General features: G+C 32.3%; 1 long non-coding RNA gene across 1 annotated transcript; it reads right to left on the bottom strand.

Moving 5' to 3' along the window:
- Positions 1-206: 206 nt before the first annotated feature.
- Positions 207-2,931, bottom strand: LOC135147367 (uncharacterized). The gene is made up of 3 exons (XR_010284922.1): positions 2,629-2,931; positions 1,646-2,535; positions 207-773 (listed from the first exon to the last, which is right to left on the bottom strand). It is a non-coding gene; the product is annotated as an uncharacterized LOC135147367 (long non-coding RNA).
- Positions 2,932-24,535: the final 21,604 nt, after the last annotated feature.

The raw sequence follows: 24,535 nt of genomic DNA, 5'->3' as shown, positions 1-24,535 counted from the left end.
CATGTTTGATCTATTGTAACACCAGTAAAAACATTACAATAGGACCTTATTGTAACATCAGAATGTCCAAATGTAACACCTGAAAAATGTTACAATAGCTTGACTGATTTTTTTAAAATGGGCCCCATAAGAGGGCCTCAAAGTGGGTCCTACGTTTGGGGCCCACCCGTGGGGCCCACATAACCTATTGTAACAGTATATTTATTTATTGCAACACTAAAGTTCACAATAATATAACAGCAGGTAGAAATAATGTAACACTAAATCTAAGATACTATAACAGTAAACGAGGCTAATGTAACACTTAATATATAAATTTTAAAATACATGCTCCATTTAAACAACAATCCCTATATCAAATATGCTCTGTGAGACAACAATCCTAACAACACAATATTAAACTACATTTCCATATCATTCTCATCTATTTCAACAACTACCCCGATACATGCCCAAACTATGATAAAAGAACTAGACAGTGGAACAAACTAGTGGATAACATGGTATACAATAGAGAGAGCACCATCCATGTAAACTGAAGCGCCTTATGCCAGCTAACAGACTTGATGTCCTGTGTTTTTGCCTATCTTCCCTAGTTTAAGGTTCTTCTTGTGTCGCTTCTTTTTTATCCTCAACCTCTTCAACTTCCTCTTCCTCTGATTCAAGCTTGCTACGTCACGTGTAGAGTCTGTATAAACAAGTAACTTTTGCAAACTGGTGCCTTCACCACTAACACAAATGTAAGCAAGATCTTTAAAATGATTCTTGGTTACCTGCATAGTTGCAGTACTGATGTCAGCAATTGTAAGAAACCACAAACATTTTTGAAAAAACTTAGTGTGACATATAAAAAGATCCTCAAGATATTTAAACAATAACAGAGTGAAAAAACAAGAATGGAACTGATTAGTTATAGTGGACAAAAACTATGTTGAAGGTTAATATTAAAAACTGCCAACAACAAATCACTATACAACCCAAACTAAAAGGGAGAAGTTAAAATGAATGAATTCAACTAAACTTAAACATCAGCCTACTATATTTCCATCTTGTATGACAAATCAATCTTTCCACAAGTACCCATTAAAGTCGCTCTTTAACTATTAAAATTTATTTAGATAGGTACCTGATCCAAAAAAATTAATCATGTCTTAATTACCATTAAGTCTGTTATTATCTTATCAAATCAGCAAAAACAGGACCTGCTTATGAGGCTGGTAATTATATTACTTCGCACTTGTTCCTTTATTTAGGACCTTTGTTTGATCTGATGTAAGAAATCAAGAGCTTATTATTTCAACTGAGCTACACTACTTCTACTCTTTATATGTCTGATGTTTCATACGTACAATTCCTCGACAGAGTTTACACCTCAGAGCTCAAACTAAGACTACAATTTTAAGCGCCCGAATCATATGACTCAAATTTGTACCAGTACAATTGGACTATTTACATGATAAATATATGAGACATCTTAACCATCAACCTGTCCAAGAGAAACTTATTGGTGATTAAAAATATTCATTTACATTCGCCAAAAGGATATAACTTGGTTCACAATCTATAATTAAAATATATTTAGTTGAGAGAAACAATAGAATACTAGATAGCCTTTCCTAAAGTCAGGTTCTAAACATATATTTACCTCTGGATAAAATGTATTCTGGACCGTATGTCATATGCCTGCAAGCATGAACAGCTAAGAAATTATCAGACTCCTTGGTTATTATTCTTTAAATAATGAGAACCATGAACATAACTGCATAACTGTATTTCTAGTCCTTGGAATCCTTACAATATGGAGCCATAAAATTGCTGGAATAATCATTTTTGCTGATTCTTGAAAGTTCATATGTACTGTATGGTTATCCAGTAGCCATAAAATTGTTAGAATCTGTACGGTCATAACAAATCAAACTACTCTGAGACTAATGAAATGAACATGGAGTAAACTGTATCGTGTTCTTTCTTCCACAATCAAATTAGAAATTAAAGAGGAATCCAAATGTCGAAGAATTATATGTTTGAAATGCAACTAAGACAAAACCATCTGCTTTGAGAAGAATAGCAGGACTAACCCTGTCCCAATCCTCTGTGCTTTCTTTATCACCTTAATAACCTGAACAATAACACTTTGTAAACCACTGACAAGTACACACTTGTATACCAAAAGTCTAATGTTAATCACATAGGCACGAATCGACCAACAACAATCAATTTATCAACAAAATAAATGCAGTGAATTAGGTTTAAACATATACTAAAGAAGCTCATGACAATCAAATCTAGTCTCTGAAAACCCATACCTAAATATCATGTATCAACCCAATGATACTCAAAATAAACCCAATCGAACACAAAATAAACCCAATCGAGCAAATACAAAAAATTAAAATTAAACACATAAACATATAAAGACATAAACCCATTGAAAGCTTTTTACCTTAATCAAAGCTTTTTACCCAATGAAACCCTTAAAATGTATAAAACTTCAATCCCCTCAAAAAGTTAAATCCCCTCAGAAACTTCAATCCCCTAAAATGCATGATATGAACTGTTAGTAAAACAGTTTATACAAGATATACAACTAAATGCAAGATTAAAAACTATAAATATAAGATGTATTACCAGTTGATCGAAGAACCCCAAATCGACGAACCCTAATTACCTACAAGAAAAAACTCGATGTGTTAGTAACTAAATCGAAGAAAGCATGTGTGTTTGTGTATTCAAGTACCTAATCGATGCCTGAATCCATGCTTGAATCGAAGAAGAAAGCTGAGAGCCGAGAGAGTGTGTTTGAGAGAGAAAGAGAGAGGGAGAGTATGTTCGAGACAGAGTGTGTTTGTGATGTGAGTGTGTTTTGACTTGGCCTAATTTTCAGTTGGGGGGAAAACTACCGCCCAGACAATTCACCTCGATAATAACATTTTGATTTTACTTTGTATTAATAATTAACAGATTATTTTATTATATAAGTAAAAAATGTCTTTTTTAATTTTATATATAATTATTTGTTTTTGAAATAAAATGCAAAAAATTTAAAAAAAGTTAAAATATGAAATATAATATTTTACAGTAATTAATAATCCTAAATATAATTAAAAATGTAATTTTATGATAAATATTTACTTTAATTGGAAAAAAATAAAATTAATATCTATTGTAACACCAGTTGCTAGTGTTACATATCGTGTAACACCGTCACATTCATGTAACACTAGGTTAACGACTATTGTAACACCGATTTCACCGTGTTACAATAGACTTCAGTTTTTTGAGCTACCGCAACGAAGTGCTTGTAACACTTTCGAAATACCATTGCAGTAGCCCACTTATGGCGTAGTGGTCCTTGGAATATTATGTGTAATTCTATATCTCTAAGTACGTGACTTAGAAATGAGATTATGAGAATAATATCAATATTCCTAAATGTCCCTAGTCGAGTATTATTGTTAAGGGACAATAATGATGCATTGAGACTAGTATGTTTGTTGACTGATGATCACATCTCATTGATCATAGGTATAGTGATGCTAAAGTCAAGAACATAAGTGCATGTATCGACACATGGCACTGGAATGACCCACCGTGAGATTTTACATGTTAATAAGTGTCATTGAAAATTCTCACTGTGATAATGATGTAATGATCCTCTGACTTGATATCATTATATTTCTATATGAGAATTAATATACTTTGGTTGCACTAAAAGTTACCTTTGACCGGGTGATGATGAAATGTACATTGGGTATATTATGAATCGTATGAGAAATATGAATGATCTAGAAAGGATTTAACCCTCCTATTTTAGGAGTGATATTATTGGCCTCTTGATTGAGTGAGACTATAAAATGCATGGCCGTGCTCAAATATTGATTTGTTTAATAGTCTACTCATTGATCAAGGAAATTCGGATTAGACGATGAAGAGGATGACACAATACATGCCTTGAGTCTGATCTATAATATAAGGTTAAAGGGATTATATTACATTGTACATTATTCACAAAAGGTTTAATTGAATCACCAATTATTATTATTACTTGGGTAGCAATGATGTATTACTAGATGCCGCTCATTGTTTATAATTTTATTATTGGATATTAAAATTATTGCCAACGTAATAATAACCTAAAGGGTCACACACTTTGAACGTTTAAAGGAGTTTTAATTTAAATTCTGAATCTAAATTAAATGATTAATTCGAAATAAATTATTTAATTGAGCCGGTCTTAATTAAGTCATTAGAATTTCGAATTTAATATTAAAACCAAAATCGGATTAGGTTTGGAGAAGCCCAAATCCGATTAGGGTTTGGCCCATCTATCTCTCTTCCCTATAAATACATAATGATGTATTGTTTTAGGGTTAAGTAACATAAAATTCGTTTTATTAAAACCCTAGCAGCTCTACATCAAGAGAGAGGCTAGAGAGAGAGAGAGGCTGCATTCGGCTAGTACCGGCTCCGGTGATCTTTGGCGATCAGACGTTCGTGTGGACTGCTTAGAGACGCGATCCTTAGACCGAGGGCTGCGTGGTGATTGCTTGTTCCGGACCTCCATCTTTCGCTAACGTAACGCTTCAACAAGGTATTATTTCGTATCTCCATGATCAGCCGTACTTTATAGATGGATCCTCGGGTTAGGGTTTCGAATTTTTTTTATTTTACGTCGATTATCCGCTGCGTTTGTTGCCCCGAAACCCAACATCGTCAATATCTGAGGCATTTTATGTGCAGGATGATAATGTTGCTTGGTGGATTGATTCTGGAGCAACAAGTCATGTATGTAAAGATCTTCGTTGGTACACAGAATTTCAACCAATTGAAGATGGATCTATATTAAAGATGGGAAATGTTGCAACTGAACCGATCAAAGGACTAGGAAATGTTAAGCTAGTGTTTACTTCTGGAAAATGTATATATTTAAATAATGTGTTGTATGTTCCTGGGATTCGAAAGAATCTCTTGTCTGGTGTTGTATTAAATAATTGTGGATATAAGCAAGTTTATGAAAGTGACAAGTATATCTTGTCAAAACATGGCACTTTTGTTGGCTTTGGTTACTTATGTAATGGCATGTTTATGTTGAATGTAAATACTCCATTTAATGATGTATCTTCTTGCATGGCTTCTACTAGTACTAGCCTAAATTTGAATAAATCAGAATTATGGCATGCTAGACTAGGACATGTACATTATAAAAGAATAAAGGATATGTCTAAAATGAGCCTCATACCTGCTATTGATTTGAACAATGAAAAATGTAAAACATGCATGTTAACAAAGATAACTAGAAAGCCCTTTAAAGTTGCTAATAGGGTGTCTGATGTATTAGAATTGATACACAGTGATTTGTGTGATTTTCATTCTACACCATCATTAGGAAATAAAAAGTATGTTGTTACTTTTATTGATGATGCTTCTAGATATTGTTATGTATATTTGTTGCATGCGAAAGATAAAGCTCTTGACTCTTTTAAAATATATAAAGAAGAAGTAGAGCTACATCATCATGGTACCTTGATTAAAAATCTACGTACCGATAGAGGAGGTGAGTATTATGATCCGGTATATTTTCAATCTACTGGTATAATACATCAAACCACGGCTCCTTATACACCACAACAAAATGGCGTGGCAGAAAGAAAAAATAGGACTTTGAAAGAAATGGTTAATTCCTTGTTGTCCTACTCGGGTTTGAGTGAGGGTTTTTGGGGTGAGGCTATGTTGACAGCCTGTTATTTATTGAATCGAATTCCTAGTAAGAGGAATAAAATTACCCCTTATGAACTCTGGTATAAAGAGTCACCAAAATTGAGTTTTCTGAGAGTTTGGGGATGTAGAGCAGTTGTAAGACTCACTGAACCCAAAAGAAAAAACTTGGGTGAACGAGGTATAGATTGTATCTTTGTTGGTTATGCTGAGCATTCCATCGCATATAGATTCTATGTGTTAGAATCTAATGACTATGTGCTTGTGAACTCGATTATCGAGTCAAGAGATGCTATCTTTGATGAAACAAGATTTACATCTATACCTAGACCGAGGGACATGCTTTAATATTCTTCTAGTAGGAACTCAGTTTCTACTGAAGATGTTCATCAACCATCTGAACCAAGGAGAAGCACTAGAGCTAGAAAAGCAAAGTCTTTTGGAGATGATTTTCATCTTTATCTAGTTGAGGGTTCTAGAGATGAAATTAAAGATCAATACCAATATTGTTTTATTATTGAGGAGGATCCAAAAACTTTTACAGAAGCTATGACATCGAGGGATGTTGCATTTTGGAAGGAAGCTATCCAGGATGAAATGGATTCTATCATGAATAATAATACATGGGAATTGAGTGATTTGCCCCCTGGCTGTAAAGCATTGGGGAATAGATGGATCTTCAAAAAGAAAATAAAGGTGGACGGTTCGATAGATAAGTTTAAAGCCAGATTGGTAATCCAAGGCTTTAGACAAAAGGAAGGGATTGATTATTTTGATACTTATGCTCCTGTTGCTAGGACTTCAACTATTAGGTTGTTAATAGCACTTGCTGCTATACACAACCTTGTCATTCATCAAATGGATGTAAAAACTGCATTCTTGAATGGTGAATTAGATGAAGAGATTTATATGAAACAACCCGAAGGGTTTGTTGTGCCTGGTTGTGAGAACAAGGTGTGTAAATTGAAGAAATCGATTTATGGTCTAAAGCAAGCACCTAAAGATTGGCACGATAAATTTGATAAAGTGGTCTTGTCTAATGGTTATGTTATTAACCAAGCAGACAAGTGTGTATATAGCAAATTTGACTCTTCTGGTAAAGGAGTTATAATTTGTTTATATGTGGATGACATGTTGATTTTTGGTACTGACCAAAATCAAGTGGATAAAACCAAGAAGTTCTTGTCATCTAGTTTTGATATGAAAGACATGGGGGAGGCTGAAGTGATTCTTGGTATAAGGATCAAGCGTGAGAATAATGGTATTTCAATTTCTCAATCTCACTATATTGAGAAGATTTTGAAAAGATTTAATTTTAAGGATTGTTCTCCAATTGGCACTCCTCTTGATCCTAGTATTAAACTCCTGCCAAATAAAGGTGTTTCAGTATCTCAACTTGAATACTCAAGGGCTATTGGTAGTCTTATGTATGCCATGATAAGCACTAGGCCAGATATTGCCTATGCTGTTGGAAAGCTTAGTAGGTACACCAGCAAACCAAGTTCACATCATTGGCAAGCCTTAAGCCGAGTATTCAAGTACTTGAAAGGAACCATGGATTATGGTTTGACGTATACTGGATTTCCTTCGGTTATTGAAGGTCATTCAGATGCAAGTTGGATTTCCAATGAGGAAGATCATTCTTCCACAAGTGGATGGGTATTCCTCCTTGGAGGAGGTGCTATCTCTTGGTCATCAAAGAAACAGAGTTGCATTACTGACTCAACAATGGAATCTGAATTTGTGGCATTTTCAGCTGCTGGTAAAGTTGCTGAATGGCTAAGAAATCTGATATATGAAATTCCATTATGGCCAAAACCTATATCACCCATATCAATAAGGTGTGATAGCCAATCTGCCTTGTCTAATGCTTATAGACAAGTGTTCAAAGGGACATCTAGACATATAGGTGTTAGACATAGTATGATTCGTGAGCTTATCACTCACGGTGTTGTATCAGTGGAATTTATAAGAACTCAACATAATTTAGCCGATCATCTTACCAAAGGATTGAGTAGAGATCTTGTGCACAAGTCGGCTGTGGGGATGGGATTAAAGTCCGTTTAAAAGTCTCTCATGTTGAGAAACCCAATTCTCACCTAAGATTACATCAGGTGCTGAATTCAATGTGGAAACTTAAAATCTAGAGATTGGAACACATTAAAGCATCATCCCAAGTTATGTGTTCAGACCTGCAAGATAAGGAGGTTGAAGTCTATCTTCTTAATAGTTCTTTTGAAAAATCACATATGTAGGTGTGAGAATAAAAGAACTACCTATTTGAGCATGAAGTTTAGCCGCTTCAAGAAGCTTGGACTTGGCTTTGATATGCTTAAGAAGGATTGGGACACAAGGCTAGTAAAATATAGTGTCAAGTAAGAACTTTTGAGAATGTAAAGTTATGTGTATATTATCTTCATGTATTCACTATGAATAGTAGAGGTTCAATCCATTGTGATACCTTGATATTCGAATATTTGAAATGTGTAATATACTAATGTGAAATTCAATCATCATGATATTTCATTTATGCATAACTTTGTTATTTGTTGTGATTTTGTTTAGTTAATTATGGATTACACTAAAATGGGGGAGGATTGTTAGTTATTTTAGTGTAAATTGAATTAACTAGTTGATCAATGTAATCATAATATTACATCGAACAAGTCAGAAGAGTACGGAGTGTATGCTTAGTTCGAGTTTGTTATGATTATTAGTGCTTATGAGGCATGTTCATTGGCATTAGACACATCTATTGGAAAAGAAGTGTCTATTGGCATTAGATTTGTCCATTGACATTAGACACATCTATTGGAATAAGATGTGTCTATTGCCATTAGACAATCCTATTTGGATTAAGATGTGTCTATTGTCAAAAGACATATCTCTTGACATCTATATATAGATGTTGTATTGATCATTTCAAGATATATGGTTCATTTGAAATACACAACAATACACATTCTCTCTTCTTGCAGAATTTCTGATTTTATCAGATTGAATTATTTGGTGAACCACAAATAACTTCAATCTGAAAGTGTTCACACGACTTCAGAAAAATCCAAGTTATCACCATATCTACAACACAGCTTCGGATGAAAACATTGGAAAACGACAACTTAGAACTCGGAGCAAGTACTGTGACTCGGTGGTGCCGAACTCGGACTGATTTGGTGACTTAGAGACTCGGCTACTGCAAGGAAAACGAAGCCAGAACTCAGCAACACGGCAAAAGAAATCACAAATAACTCAGCCACCATCAAAACAGACTCGAAGCAGGGGAATCGAAAAAGTAAAGCTCGGTTTGCGTCTCAGTAAAAAAAATAAACTAAAGGACAGCAGAAATAGAGCATGAACTCAGTGAAAACTACTGGGTTAATTCTTTTTGCTTTTAAACGAAAAAGGGGGATGGGTTTGTTTCTAAACCAAAAGCAGGGGAGAGTTTTTAAAACTAATTAAATCGGTCCAAAACAAGGCTGCTGAACCTTTATATTAAAAACTGAAATCTCGAGCTAACTAATATATGGTAGCCTTTAAATCTAGAAATTTAACCCTCACACAAATCATCTTTTGTGCTAGAGTTTTAGTTACTTTTCAAAAAATTAAATCTAGGATTTAATAACTATAGAGGCTCCTTCCAATCTACAAACAACTTTGAATTTTTTTTTGTAGTTAGAGGAAGATTTCATAGCCAAAGTAAACATAAAGAACAAGAATGTAAGAGCAAATGATAAAACCTTGCATTAAAATATTAAAGTGTTTACAAAATGATAAGAGAGCATACAAATTAAAACTAGATCTAGACTATAAAAGAGAGGCTACTAAAAAGAGAAAATCCTAGGTTGGTTGAAACATGATGGGGAGATGTGTATTTATAGGGGAAAATTAGGGTAGAAGGGGGGTGTAGGTGTCCCATCTAGATGCTTCCTTGAGAATATTCCCTTATGATCCTTTTCTTCCCATCTTTTCCTCTTTTTTGCTTTATTCTTTTATTTCTTCAAGCTTTTGCAATTTTCCTAAAAAAAGACAAATAAACAAATAAATAAGTGAGAACAAACAATAATTAGGCATTTAAAATATACAAAAATATGCACTTATCAATGCTAATGACTTTAATATGACAATTTGCATGCAATAATAAATAAATAAAATAAAATAATGTATAAAATATGGTAAATAATAACACTATTATTTTTAAATATTCACAGATATATATACACGTACACATTAAAACTAGTAGAGATAATAACAATAAATTATTATCTAATCTTAAATGCGACATTTATAAGTCCACATGTAAATGTAATTATATAATAAAAAAGAATAATTATCATAATCAATAACCGGGTAAAGTGGGTAGTGATAATCAAGAAATATAATAATATTCTAAGCACAGATTCATAATAGATATAATAATATTCTAAGTACAAATTCATTCTAAGTAATAAATAAAACAACCTACTTCCAAGAGGTATTTACTTAAGTAAAGAAATTGGTTGCACAAAAACAACTTTGGGAGAGGCTATATGAAGGAATCTGCAGGAACGAAAACATAGTTTAGATTAGAATTTTAAGTATATTAATATTGTATAGATATCAAATATTATAGATTATACCTACCACAGACGTCTTTTCCCCAAATAACTCAACTCACGGAATAGCTTCATGTTCATTAATTACATTTCCCTCCATTAACATCTAAATATCAAATCTCCCTCCAATCTCCTTCCCTCTTTTGTATTTGTAATTTTGATATGATTCCCTCTTCTTTACTTTTATAAATTGTGAAACCTGTTAAGTACCATAACTAGTCTATTTTCTCACCAAAAAATATTTTGGGTGGCGTACATATGGAAGATGATGCAAATGAAGGTGAGACAAATGAGTCTCGTGTTACTCTCAAACACATCACATCAGAAGAGAAAAGAATAATCTTTAATTTTCTACTACAAAATTCCAAAGATATGAAAGTGAAGAAGGGTTTGAAGACACTTGCAGCATCCAAGTTCTTTGTTTCTACCCGCTCAGTAGCAAGAATATGGTCAACCGGTAAACAAAATATTGCTCAAGGTATAAATTTTACAAGTAACAAGATTGGATATGTGGGAAGAAAAAGAATACAAATTGATGCTGATGTCGTCAAAGGAGTGCCACTGAAAAAGAGATCAAATATTTGCTCATTAGCAAGTGCCATTCACTTAGCCAAATCAACAATGCATCGTCGAGTCAGAGAAGGACACTTACGCCCACACACAAATCTTGTCAAGCGACTTTTGACTGATGAAAATAAAAAAGCTCGCCTAAGGTTTTGTCTTTTCATGCTAACACATGATTTAAATTTAAATGTTTCATTATTTTCTAGCATGTTAAATAATGTCCACATAGATGAAAAATATTGGTTTACTATGAAAAAAAAGTGTCAAAAGTATTATCTAATTTTATTGATAAAATTATGTTCTTATGTGTGATGGCACGTCCAAGATTTGACACACTGCGTAACACCATGTTTAATGGGAAGCTTGGTATATTTCCTTTTGTCACAAAGGAGCCGGCTAAAAGAAAAAGTAACAATAGACCGGCGGGCACTTTAGAGACTAAACCTATAAATCCAATAAACAAAGAAATGACAAGAATAATGATGATTGAAAAAGTGGTTCCCGCTATTATTTCTAAGTGGCCTGGTGGTAATGGAGGTGGTATTATATATATCCAACAGGATAATGCAAAACCCCATATTAATTTGGATGATCCAGAATTTGTTACAGCTGCTCGTAGATATGGATTTGACATTAGATTTACTTTTCAACCCCGTAATAGTAATGTGTTGGAATTGGACTTTTTTAGAGCAATCTAAACTTTGCAGCATGAAAAAGCACCAAGAACTATAGATGAACTTGTGAAGGCTGTTGAAGAAGCTTTTGAAGATCTTCACCATGACAAGCTCAACAAGATATTTTTAACACTACAGCTAAATATGATAGAAATTTTGGAAGCAAGAGGTGGCAACAATTTTAAACAACCCCGTTTTGAAGAAGCTCAATGCCCAACTGGTACTATCCCGCTTCCGTTGACATGTGAAGAAGAAGTTATCAACTTTGCCAATGAACAATTGTCAAGAAATTAGTTATGGGAGGTGAATGTGATTGTACTTTTCCAGTTTTTTTTTCAAGTTGGAGTTTTATGTGATTTTGTTATTTTATAAATTTTATGTTTACATCTAATTTTAATATTTTACTTTAACTCTTAAATTTAAAATTCAAAGATATTAAAGATGTGTGCTTTTCAGATTAAAATATTTACCTAATTTATAAATTTTGATAATGCTTATAAAAAAATTACATTAAAAAAAGGAGTAATTAGGAATTAAATGTTTGAATTTTTAATATTTCATGTTTGATTTTTCATAAGTAATAATTATTTTTAACAAAACACAAGTTTATAAAATTTGATACGTGTACTTAAAAGAAAGTAAAGAAATTGGAAAGTAAATTGATTTTTCATTACACCAAATCATTCCTAAAATTCTAAGAAACAAAATTCTTTCACTCCTAATAACCTAAATTAAGCAGTAGACACCGTGAATATTATAACAGGCTCATCCATATTTTTCTTTGAAATCAATAGAGCATCTTTTAGTAACAACCTGAAAAAAAAAAAAATATTGGATCGATAAGAATAATTGTACAAGAAACTTTAAGATATTAAAAAAATAGAATAAAAATTACTTACAATCACAACATGTTATAAATATGCTTAGCATTTTCATGATATTTTGTTGTTTTGTAATGGACATATTTTCTGGTGGCTCTGGTTGATTGGCTTCGATAGTTTTAGGTATTTGTGGCGGTTCATTGAGATCAAAATAAATTTTATTCTTCTTCTTCTTTGTTACCATTTGGAGTTTTTTTGGTGTTTTGTGGAGGTATAGTGTAGATTGATGAGTTTATATAGGCAATTCACCAGCAATATACACGTATATTTATGCATAGTTGTCTACATTTTCCCACCAGTCAAAGTAAAACTCCAAAGCATTCTGGTATTGAAAGTATAATGAATTAATTGCAAGTTGTTTACCTCTGACTATATAAATAAGGGTAGTATAGTCCTACACAAGATAAAACTATATTTTCTTAATATACGTGTAAAAGTCATATCATCCAGATAAAATGGGACGGAGGGAGTAGAAAAAAATGAATTAGACTCCTAGTTGAATAAAAAGACAATGTCTACTTATTATAGTGATCGATACGTGAGTCTATCTCAACAAAATTATTTATATCATATATCTAGAAACCCATCTAGTAGCTTATAGTTATCTATATGTAACAAATTCTAATTGACCTTTTATATTTTTTCTAATTTATAAATTATTAACTACTATAATAGATGTTAAAAGATTTCATATAAATAAATATTTAAATCTTACATAAGGATGTCAAATGATCCCTTCTCTTTCTCTTAGTTTTACTTTGGGATCCTTCATGAGAGTCCTCATCCTTGTTCCCAACTAAACACAGATCATATTTTTGTAATAGAATTTTGTTACGACATTGAGTTCTGCAAGAGTGGTCAGGCCTTTCCCCTGCGATACTTCCAAATATCGTTTACTACTCATATGTCACACCACTTACATCAGTCATTTCCTGGTTGAAATTACATCAGTCGTTTACTGGTTGAAACTCTTGAAATAGACATACAAGGTTTCACACTCAATATATTTTATGTTTGCCATATTGGTAATCGAGGGTGCATACTTAGTACCTCCTTGGGATTGGACCAGAAATATCGTTTCCATATCCTCTCATAAAGAGACTACCCCTGCACTAAATTTTTGAAACTATTATTATGCACTACCCATTAGTGTTATTGCAAAAACCTTGCATCTGACCAAGAAATATATTTGATATACATACATCTTAATATTAACTCTACAAAAAAATTTAGAGATTAGTGTTCGCATGATATCATAAATCATTTGTCCCACATCCCAAACAACAACAAAAGATGCTAGGATCTTTGGCCATAAAGTAGTATTACCTACTTAAATCAGAGCTAACAACCCCAGATTTCATCATTATTTACCGTCCCTACACCAAAGATATGTTACATAAAAAGGTAGGTCTATGAAGTATTATTTTTTTCTTATGGTAAACCCGTAATAATGCGTGTGTAAATGGGTTGAATCATTTTGAGATTAGGTCCTTGTATTAGGAGTGATCTAGTCTAAACATTGGAACTTGTGTCGGGTTTTGGGTGTTGAATTGGTTGGGTGTAGGGGAATTTCTACAAGTGGCTGATTCGATCAATGTTATCGGATCTGTTGTACATGGGTTCCTATATTTCTAAGCCACTTTTAAAAAGTAGAAGGACATCTCATTCCTCTATAGCCAAAGTCTCGTTATCGTCCCATGATAATTAGCCATCTGATTATCGTTACTTTAGTAGCCTCTTCCTTTCCTAACAGGTGCACCCTCTACTCATCTTGTACAGAATTATGTACCAAAAACTTTTTTGCTCAATAAAATGACATTGTGTCAAAGATGTTTTGAATTTCATTATCATACTTAATAGTTGGTCTTTCACTTTAACTTGGGCATGGGCTCCATAATGAACATATGGCACACTTCATCTTGTTTGATTGTCATTTTGGGTCTCAACAATTAAAAATTATCAACATATTCCAAACGTTCTAGTAGTTGGTCTTGCAAATCTTCCATCATTGTGACGACCACCTCTCCAATGACCTCGTCCAACATCGTTGTCTCTCCTAGCATCGACATTTCTACCATGGGAATAGTCTCTTTCATGTACTCGCGACTAAATGGTGAGCAGCTTAAATTTGATCCCCTAAAGGTTTGAACGACATTTTGAAAGTTGTAATTTATGTGAGGAATGATATCTAAAATTCAAATTGATGACTATGGTCAATGGTCGACTTCCAATGATAAAGTGGGAGTCACCCAAATGTTTCAGGGATAACTCTCCTATATACTCCTTTTCGCGGTTAGGGCTGACTAACACCGAACTAAAACCAAAAAATTGAACCAATTAGTACAATTTCTATTAGGTTCAGTTTATTTTATTTTTTTGAAATTTTTTTAGTTAAATAACTTTCGATTCATAACCGAATAATTTTGGTTGAACCTTACTTAGGTTTTTTAAAACATAAGTAAGGTTCAACCAAAATACCAAGATATATATATATATATATATATATATATATATATATATATATATATATATATATATATATATATATATATATATATATATATATATATATATATATATATATATATATATATGGGGAAGATTCTAAGAAAACTCAGCTTATCAAGAAAACCGAGAAACCCACTTAATCACCGTTGATTTTATAATCATAATATAAATTATGATTTATCAAAAAAATCAATCAAATCTAATTCATAAGGGATATTATAGTAATCTTCTACATATATTTAATGCATTCAATTAGTACATATATTTAATGCATTCAAGCAGTACATTTAATAAGATATGGAATTAATTGGTTTCCTTTTCTATATTATCCATATCTCAATCAATCAGTATCAAATTTGAATTTCAAATTTCAAATTTTAAAAGATTCACCTTGATAAATAAAAAAGATTTGATAACATTATTTTAATATTTATTTTTATATATGATTTTTTGATGTATGATGTTTGTTAAAGTGTTCCCTTAGATATTGTTATTATTTTTGTATTAGGATTCTTTATATTAATTGGTTTGAGATTTTTCAAAATAATAATTATTAAAAATATTAGAAGGGACAAAAAAATATCATACGGTAAATAATTTATACAAGAAAAATCTCAAATTTTAAAAGAATCTTACATGACACAAATATTTATTATTAGTATAGAAAATATCTTAGAGAATATTTTAATATTTATTCTTTAAGATATAATTTTAAAGAATTTTTAGATAAAAATTTTTGTCGTAGGTAGGAAATCTTTCAACGGAATCGATAAAATTTATTCTCATTTAAAGGTATTTTAGTTTAAGTGTAATAAGATTTCCTTCAAGTGTTTATAATTATAATAATAAGATTTAACCAGATTTCATTAAGTGTTTTGAGGTATATTTTTATGCAGATTCTTTTGATGAAAATTATATTTAAAAATTGAAATCTGTCACTCGTATTATTCTATTAATTGTTTTTTGGAAATAAAATATTTAAAAATGTTAAACTTTATAGGGTCTTAATACTCATTGATATGAATTATATTTTTTACATGTAGGAAATCACTCAATGGAATTCGATCAAGTTTTTTCTTATTTAACTATTGAAGAGGTATTTCAGTTTAAGTGTAATTGGATTTCTTTAAGTGTTTATATTTATAATAAGAGTGATTGGATTACTTTAAGTGTTTATATTTATAATAATAAGATTTAACCAGATCTCATTAAATGTTTTGATGCATATTTTTATGCAGATTCTTTTGATAAAAATTTTATTTAAAAATTAAAGTCTTTCACTCGTATTATTCTATCAATTATTTTTGGAAATAAATATTTAAAAATTTTAAACTTAATAGGGTCTTAATACTCATTGATATGAATTATATTTTTCACATGTAGGAAATCACTCAATGGAATTCGATCAAGTTTTTTGTTATTTAACTGTAGGCGAGGTATTTTAGTTTAAGTGTAATTGAATTCCTTTAAGTGTTTATATTTATAATAAGAGTGATTGGATTCTTTAAGTGTTTATATTTATAATAATAAGATTTAACCGGATGTCATTAAATGTTTTGATGCATATTTTTATGCAGATTATTTTGATGAAAATTTTAATAAAAAATTAAAGTCTTTCACTCGTATTGTTCTATTAATTGTTTTTTTGAAAATAAATATTTAAAATTTTTAAACTTGATAGGGTTTTAATACTCATTAATATAAATTATATTTTTCACATGTAGGAAATCACTCAATGAAATTCAATCAAGTTTTTTCTTATTTAACTATAAGAGAGGCATTTCAGTTTTATTAATATAATGTACATGATAAATGTTATTCAAACGTAATTGGATTCCTTTATGTGTTTATATTCGTATTAATAATATATAATCGGATTACAATAACGGTTTTGATGCATATTTCTATGTAGATTCTTTTATTCAAATATTATATTTCAAAATTAAAGTCTTTCACTCTTATTGTTCTATTAATTATTTTTCTTCAAATATATATTCGAAAAGTTTAAACTTAATAGAGTCTTAATACTTATTGAAGTAAATTAATGATTTTCTAAATAATAAAAATAATATATTCTTGTATATTTAGACGGAAACACTTCGTATAAACACTCAACAATTTCACCTAATTAAGAATTAAAATTTAGATTTATTGTGCAAAGAGAATGAGCACCTAAATAATATAGTGAAAACTTATTAAACCTTTACAAAAACTTTAGCGAACTCATAAAATACAAAAAACACATTAAAATATTTTAAATATTATACTTCTTTTTATTAAAGAATCTTTATAATATTTTCTCAATAGTTAATTTTAAGATTGATTTGAAATATCCAGTAGAGCAAAAAATTAAGATTCTTTAATACATTCATTTAAAGACTTTTATATCAGAGATTTCAAATGTTTTAAAATCAAATCATTTGAGAATTTTATTATTTAAAAATTCAGATTCTTCAAAATGTTCGCTTTAATATAAGTCAACTTGATGAATAATAAAAAATTTTAAATGAATATTTTCTATAACTTTACCAATTATTTTGAAAAGTAATCGAAAATTTTAATTTAGAAATAAAAGAAATATAAAGTTAAACAACATTATTAAACTAAAAGAATACATACAGGAATCTTGTGTGGTTCTTTAGTCGTATAACAACTCTGATCAGAACACTACATAATATAGATTAGAATTCTTACAAAGCTCTTAACTGAATGCATTAGTAATGAACACCAAATGAAGCAATTATGAAATACAACTATACACACAATAAGATCAACTTCAACAATCAATTATACTATAATGAATCCCTTATAGAACACTAACCAAACATGGAGAATCTTCAAACTCAAGAATACGACATAATCTTCAAACTCAAATAAGGTGTTTTGAAGCCCTGATTAGAATAGTGGTGAGGACAATAAGAAAGTTCCATTAAAATTTCAAGTCAAACAATTCTGATATCTTGAGAGCATCACATATAACATCTTCAGAAATCTTATGGGGATACATGTAATTTGTAAACTGTGATCACCAGACATATATGCTCTATTTTAAGAATTCTCGAATATTAACTCCCCTTTGGCAAACCAAGTACATTCTGGACATCATCTTCTAAAAAGTTTATAATATTCTCACCAATTGAAATCGTTGACTCGATTGGTTTGTACGACTTTGAAATCAAAAAACTCAAAGGTTAAGGGTATTCCTTGATGTTGTAAAGTAGAACCTTTTCGAATCCAGTCTCCACAACTCATTGCCTTTGTGCATATGAAAGATTGTCCTCGATTCTCTTTAAGAAGATAGGTTTTGCTCGAACCAACAAACGGCCAGTGTTCCCATGGAGATTCTTCTCCGCCATTATATCTCTGAGAAGGAATATATGGTTCTGGAGATTATACAAAAGTCATAACAAATAAATTTTATGAAAAAGATTTAAGATCCATGAGAATGATATGTGGTACAAACCTTGAATCAATGAGTCACAATGTTTCCACGACCTCGTAGCTTTCTCTTTCTTACAATTGCAAAGATTCTTCAGGACAATGTGTATATGTAATGATTTGAAATGTAATGATTTGAGATTATTTTGTGTGCTTTGATTGGATTTTGGCAAATGCCAAAATTAGAAGATTTTTAATTAATCAAAAGCAGATTCCTTACGATTTTGCCCCTGTGTGTGTTAGATTAGGATGTATATTTGATTGATTTCAATTTAGGAAATAATTATATATGATAAAAATAATCAACGGCATCTAAGAGGGTTCCTCGGTTTTCTTGATAACTTGGTTCTCTCTCTCTCTCTCTCTCTCTATATATATATATATATATATATATATATATATATCATTCAGCACATCTTAATTTGCCAAAAAAATCTCATATATTTAGTTCATCAATTTACAGTAATTACCGACCCCTGGAAGCATTTTCTCTTGGTCCCAAGGTTCAATTTCTGGACTTGCTTTTTCACCTGCCAATTTTCCCTTTTCCCTCCCTTTTTGCAGCCCTTGTATGGTCACAAACGTACGCTTTGATGCTAAACCTGTTTGTGCAATTAGTCGTTAGTGTAAATTTGCTTAACATGGAAATAAGAAACAAATAAAATAAATTACCTTTAAAAAATTGTGTTCTTGGCCGCACGATCACATGTGGTTGCATTTCTTCGCGTGGTTGTATGTATTTGTCAACCACAATATCAATATAAAATTCCAATTTATCCCCTTTAACTCCATCAATGAACCGAATTAGATCATTATCGTTGGATATTAGATACCAACCATGTGGCACCATCTTCACATAAAGTCCACCAATTTCAGTGTATTCCAGCTCCTTCACATACTCCATGACAACAGAGTAGGACATCTTATCAGCATCAACAAACTTAGGTACCTCCGAGGTTGTCCCTCCTACATATGTTGTTTTCATAAATTCTCCCTTATGATAGAACTTTAGGATATAATCTTTCTCAGCCATCCTGTCCAAAATAAAGCCACAAAAATATTAGAACACAACTACAAATTCTAATGAATCAGAGGTAACAATGCAAAAATAGAGTGTCAAAACCTATTAACACAAAGTAAAATAATACAAACAATGGAATTTCTTCAAATAATATAATTAATTTACAAGTTAGGTGATACAAGTCATTATACTTATTACTACTATACAATTAAAACAAAAATTGATTACTCAAATTAAAATTTTATCATTCTTCATCAGGTGATACAAGAATTTTTTTCATGGGAATGTCATCTCTAGACCAACTGATATCGTTTACAGTTGGTATTTCTCCTCTTGCCAAATAACCTGTGTCATTAACATCATCAACCGCACTCAATTTATCTTCTACTTCTGAGAATTGATCCTTGGCCATTTTCTTGACAACAAAATGAAAATCCTTTACAGTAGGATCTTCGATATAAAAAACCTGTTGCACTTGGGTGGCGAGAACAAATGGATCATTCTTATGACACAACCTATTGAAGTTTACTCGTGTTAACCCTTAGCAATCCTTTTCTTTTTGATACCAACAACATTTAAATAAAACAACAATCAATGCACCCCAGTAATGGACTTCAACAATGTCTTCAATTGCACCATAATAACATCCCCAACTATAGGATTATTGTCTTTCACACTCGCATAACTAGTGGTTAAAGCTATGACAAAGACTCCACTGTTCTGTGATGTACATCTATCATCTTTGCATTTTGTGTGAAATCTAAATCCATTCACCATGTAACCAGTGAACCTCTTAGCTGCTCGTTGAGGACCCTTTGCCAATGAGGACAATTCTGATGAAACATTATCTTTCATTCCCACCACCTCTTTCAACCACTTATGAAATTCAGTTGTGTGCATTCTTTCTCTTTTAAATCTCTTTAACTTTGCATCCTTTTCAACCAAATTACGGTGTTCACTTCACTCACGATAATACATAATTAGCATAGTTAATTATATAAGCATCAACTAGTGATATATATATATATATATTCTATACATATATAACGACTTACTTTCTTAGATTCTCGACTTCCATATTGTCACAATTGAATAATATGTATCGATGAGCATTTGTCCAGGTTTCATTGTCCAACTGCATTGATGTTCCATCTTTGTTTTTCCGAGTTCCGATAGGATACCCAGCTTCTTGACAACAGTCCTCATCAATTTTATTTTTATCATGAACACTTAAAAATTTTGAACAAAATGTCAAACACTCCTCTGCCAGGTAGCCTTCTGCGATACATCCTTCTGGCCTGGCCCTGTTTCGAACGTAAGATTTGAGTTTGCACAGATATCTTTCTATTCCATATATTCCATACATCTACCTCAAGTGCACCGATCCCCCCCATTCAATTTATTTACACAAGTGGATCGGTAAATGAACCATTATATCAAAAAATGCCGGGGGGGGGGGGGAATCATTGCAAGTTGACAAAGTATCTCGATAATTTCTTCTTGCAACTTCCCAACTTCATCTAACTCGATCACTTTACCACAAATACGCCGGAAGAAAGCACCTAACCTGATAAGAGGTATTGCTACCTCTGGCTTTAGTGTTTTTACAGCAGCAAATTGTAATAGACATTGGAGAATGTAATGCGCGTCATGACTTTTATAACCAGAAATCTTCTGCTCCTTCATATGGACACAACGACTGATATTAGATACTGTCTCATATGGTAATTTTGCATTCATTAAAACTGAACAGAAGGTTTCTTTTTTTTGTTTTGTCATATCAAAGCTGGCAGCCCTAATCTCGAAGTGTTTGTCATCACCAGTATTGATAGGATGAAGAGTCTTTCGTATCCCCATTTCTTCTGAATCTCTACGTGCATTAAGATGATCTTTTGTCTTCCCGCCAATAGTTAACAAAGTCCCCAATATTATATCGACAATGTTGTTCTCTATATGCATAACATCAAGGTTATGCCTAACCATACTACTACTCCAATATGGCAATTCAAAAAAAAATAGATTTTTTCTTGCAAGGGCAATTTGATGATGAGCAGGCCTTAGTCTTCTTCTTTTGCTTCCCAAAATTATTCTGAAAACCATGTAGTAGCTCCTCAACCTCCATTCCAGTCAATAATTCAGGGCTTTCTTCCACTTCTATTTCACCATTAAACCTCTTCTTATCAGACCTCCACTTGTGAGAGAGAGGCAGAAATTTTCTATGATTAAGATAGACAACCTTCTTGCTATATTTTAAATATTGTGATGAGGTTTGATAATGACACGAAAGACATGCTAGTTTACCTTTGGTACTCCATCCTGATATAACACCATATCCCGGAAAGTCGCTTATCGTCCATAAGAGACTTGCATGTAGCTTAAATGTGCTATCAACTCTAGCATCGTAAGTCTGAACTCCAACATTCCACAATTCCTTCAACTCTGAAATCAGTGGCTGCATGTATACATCGATTTCTTTACCAGGAGCAATAGGGCCAGGAACTATAATTGAAAGTATCAAATTTTCCGGCTTCATAATTAACCATGGGGAAGGTTGTAATTTAGTAGCACAACTAGCCAGGTGCTGTGAGATATATTCATGGAACGGTAGGGATTAAATCCATCTGAAGCTAAGCCTAGTCTAATGTTTCGGAATTCAGACGCAAATTGTGGATAATTAGCATCCATGGACTTCCAGCCTTGGGCATCAGCTGGATGCCTTAACCGGCCATCTTTCTTTCGTGCTAAAGCATTCCATACCATTGCCTTAGAGAAATCACTACATAAGAACATTCTTTGCAGCCTTGGTTTTAAGGGAAAATATCTCAACACTTTTGCTGGGATTTTATATTCTTTTGAGCTATCCCTATTCTCAACTGAAGTGTTCTTATTATCCACTACCTTCCAGCATAAAGTTCCACAAGTTTTACAAGACTCCAATTTTTCATTTTCAGCCCAGAATAACATACAATCTTTTGGACAAGCATGGATCTTTTGGTAATCGAGGCCTAAGTCTTTAATCATATTTTTTGCATGATTGAAGGTTACGGGTATGTTGACATTAGGAAAGACCTCCTTTATCAACGCAAGTAAATCAGTGAATGCCGACTCACTAAAACCATGGATGCACTTCAGATGGTAAAGCCTCACAATGAAACTTAAGCGGGTAACTTTTTTCGAATCTGGATGTAAAGGTTGCCGACTCTCCTCAACACGCTTTTAAAAATTCCTTGCATAATCGTTTAGTCCTTTTCTAACTGGTGGATCATATTCATCTGTATTCCTATACGTGTTACGTATCATTGCCTCAAAATCACATCCTAAACCCATACCTATATCAGTGTCCATCTCATCTTCTTCTATTATTTTCAAGTTTGATACTTCATTAATCTATTATATAGATTGAACACTAGGACCGTTGCAAATCAAATGCTCATGTATAGCATTTTCATTCATCCAATAACGATTACCACATTTTTTACAAGGGTATTTCAACTCATTGCCTGATGCATATTTCCTAAATGCATTTGTAATAAAATCTCCCACCCCTTTCCTATATCCATCACTGTACTTGGGTAGAGTTACCCATTTACTTCCTTCAACATCCATTTTCTACATACTTTTTTAAACACATAATTCATTAATAACACCCAATACACATTCAAATACAGAGCAACATAGGCAAATACTTAACAAAATACAGAGCACTATACAGAAGCATAAACAGAGGCAAAAAAAGGAACAAAATTTAAAGTTTCAATCAAATACACAATCGAACAGAGCAACATACTAGATACATAGCAGCATAAATAAGACACAAAATCGAACACAAAAACATATTAGATACACAGCAACATTGATAACTCTCCAACCTAACCCTAATCAAACAAATTAAGATACAAAATCAGAACACAGAGAAGAACACAAACCAAGATAAAAAAAACCCGAAAAAGAAACGAATTTTAAGACACAAAATATCAACAGAAAACTCTAATCGAAATATTAAGACATGCATTAGGACAAAGATATGAATATTACCTGATTGATTTGAAGATTTGCAGCCTGAGAGAGGAGAGGAGAGAGCAGCGTGAGAGAGGAGAGGAGAGAGCAGCGTGAGAGAGGAGAGGAGGAGCACGGCGAGAGAGGAGAGAGCGCGGTGAGTGAGGAGAGGAGAGAGCACACTGAGAGAGGAAAGTGGAGTGGAGTGAACATTGTAATTTTGGGGGTTTATTTCGGGGGTTTATTTTTGTACCCGCCAACATAAAATTAAAGAGCCCGCCTATTTTTTTGGTACCAATTTCACCAAAATGTTGCAAACTATTGTAACGCTAATAAAAATGTTACAATTGGTATCACAATTTTAAAATCTCTGAAAAAATTACCATGCGTGCAACACTTTTCAGTTTTAGATAACATTTTCAGAAAATGTTGCAACAGCATAGCTATTTTTTCCCTATAGCAACATTTTTGACTTTTGCCGTTGCAACAGGCCAAATATGGTGTAGTGTCATCATCACTGTCCAGCTCCACCTCACCTTCAGTCTCATTTTCAAATTGAAGAACATTATGAAATCCTTCATCTAGGCCTTGAATTTTCCTGTCATCAAACATCACATGGACAGATTCCATAACAATGTTTAATCTTAGGTTGTAGACTCTATAGGCCTTTTTAGCTGCATAACCAACAAAAATTCCTTCATCTTCCTTTGCTTCAAATTTGCCAAGATTTTCACCTTGATTTCTCAATACAAAGCACTTGCATCCAAAGACATGTACAAAATTCAGAGCTGGCTTCTTTCCTTTAAACAATTGACAGGGTGTCATCCCTTGTGCTTGATTTATCAAAGAAATTAATGTTTTGAGTATAACATGTTGTGTTAACAGCTTCAGCCCAAAAATATGTTGGCAACTTTGATTCTCCAAGCATTGTTCTAGCAGCTTCAATAAGAGTTCTGTTCTTCCTTTCAACAACACCATTTTAAGGAGGAGTTCTTGCAGCTGAGAACTCATGGTGTATTCCTTTTTCTTCACAGAAGTCTTTCATTATGGAATTCTTGAACTCAGTCCCATTGTCACTTCTGATTCTTGAAACTTTGCTTTTTGGATCAATGTTGTCAACTATCTTAATGCGATTGATGATGATTT

Source organism: Daucus carota, chromosome 6, assembly GCF_001625215.2.
Source record: "Daucus carota subsp. sativus chromosome 6, DH1 v3.0, whole genome shotgun sequence".
Taxonomy (NCBI): domain Eukaryota; kingdom Viridiplantae; phylum Streptophyta; class Magnoliopsida; order Apiales; family Apiaceae; genus Daucus; species Daucus carota.
The sequence above is the reverse complement of the archived record's forward strand: the minus strand, read 5'-3'. Positions and strand labels throughout refer to the sequence as shown.